We start from the raw sequence: 2,000 nt of genomic DNA, 5'->3' as shown, positions 1-2,000 counted from the left end.
CAAGTTGTAAAAGGGGAGACAGGGTGAAAGTGGTGTAGTTGACGCCAGATGTTTCCACATTAACCTTCTCAATGTCCATTTCTTAAGCAGGCATTACTGCATTCAAATTCATATATACTACACCGCATCTGCTTATATTGAGATGCCTGACCAGCAGCACTACCAGACACGCTTGCCAGGCTTTGAGCGCATGCACACATATTTGTGTATTTATCAAGTGCATTTCTTCTACAGAAATTTGCCGGAGAACACGTGTTGCCATGCATTCTTTTTCAGTGTGCCAAGTGAGTACTGCACACGATACCTCGGTTTGTCATCTCATCCGAATGACCAGACACTCCTGTCAAACTTGGGAGAACGGTAGATCGGCATTCGAATCCAGATCATCACGGGCAATGTATCAGCAGATAATCGTCTTAACCATTCTGCCACCTTTCTCCTCCCCCCGTGGGGATGTCGGAGTTCTTTCAGTATAAATAGCATCCCCACCCTCTGGAAATTCTGTGCTAGAATTTTCCTCTTTTCTATTGCTCTCTGCCTTTTTTTCCCCCTTCACTGTTGTCTGCTTTTTCTGCCTTCCAGTCCATTCTCCTTTTTTGTTCGAACAAGACTTGACACTTTTTTCTTGTCCGTAATTTTAAGGTGTACTATCTGTGCTGTTTTGCTCTGGCGATTTGGTAGTAAAATTGTGAAAACTGGGACGTGTGCTGCTATCTATTCTTAAGTGTTATTTGCCTACATGGTCTTTCTTGCACACTTTTTGTTTGACTCTGATGTACTGTTTTTCCTTTTTTACAAGTTTTTTTTAACCTTGGGATGACAAATTAAGCGGGAGAGCTGATGCAACGCCTAGTTTTATGTGCCCTACGCAGCTAAATAGGTAGGACAATGTGGAATGAATTGAGTTTTGTGGCTTTGTTTTGGTGATTTAAAGATTTTTGTTAGCAGATCTGATTTGACAGTTTTGTGTTGATGCGGCTGAGGATATGTATGGTTTGACAGTCCTGATATGGCCCTCAAATCAAATCAACTTCTGGTGCTTAGAGCCTTGCTGACCACTGAGGCCATCTCAAGGCTGTAGCCACGTTAGCATCTACTTCAAGTCAAGGTAAAAACAATGAAAACTAGTCACTGCTTCAAGCTTTCCACTCAGTTTAAACATTCAAATCTGATTAAAAATGTTCACTTCTTTCATGAAGTTCATTAGCGTCCATGGAGGGACATCATGAAATGAAGTCTTCAGAGAATCTGCCGTGTAATGTCTGTGTCTAGCGTCATGCAGATCCCAGCAGTCAAGGATCATGCGTTTCAAGATGAGAGGCTCGTTACAGCGAATACACTGAGGGGCCTCCTCCCCCTTCAACAAGTAAGAATGAGTAAGAAAAGGGTGCCATGTGCATGGTCTGCACAGCACAGACTCCTCCTCCTGATTCTTCACAACCGACGAGTGGGTCTCTTTAAGGTCTGGACGAATTTGGAGCAGCTTGTTGTCCATCTGGGTGTTCTGCTCCTCTTGCCATAGATCCATGTGTTCACCTTCTGTTTCATGTCTGAGTATGGTACGCAGATCTTGATAATTTTTCCTTTACAGCATGCTTGGCCAGCTATGACCCTGTGCAATCGTCTAGACTACATGCAACAAGAAACAGAACCTTCCTCCTTGTCCCTATCTACCAACTAGTCCCAAGAGGAATGACCAATATTTCCCTATTGACCTTTTCCATTTTTTTCTACGAAGGCCAGGGAGCGCTCTACAAAGGCATGCATTTCCTGACTCAACTGATCAAAGTCTTTACTTTAGTTTATGATCAAGCCAGAGCAATGTTGGTAAAACAGATTGAACAAAGCAGACCATTTTGCTTTCCTTGCCCTACAGAAAGAAATCTGAAGAGAGAGAGAGAGAGAGAGAGAGAGAGAGAGAGAGAGAGAGAGAGATGGGGCTGAAAACATCCAATAAACAGCATTTTCTGTCTCATTCCCACACACAGTGAAAATATGCA

Source organism: Babylonia areolata, chromosome 2 (genome assembly GCF_041734735.1).
Source record: "Babylonia areolata isolate BAREFJ2019XMU chromosome 2, ASM4173473v1, whole genome shotgun sequence".
Taxonomy (NCBI): Eukaryota; Metazoa; Mollusca; class Gastropoda; order Neogastropoda; family Buccinidae; genus Babylonia; species Babylonia areolata.
This window is presented reverse-complemented; position numbering follows the sequence as displayed.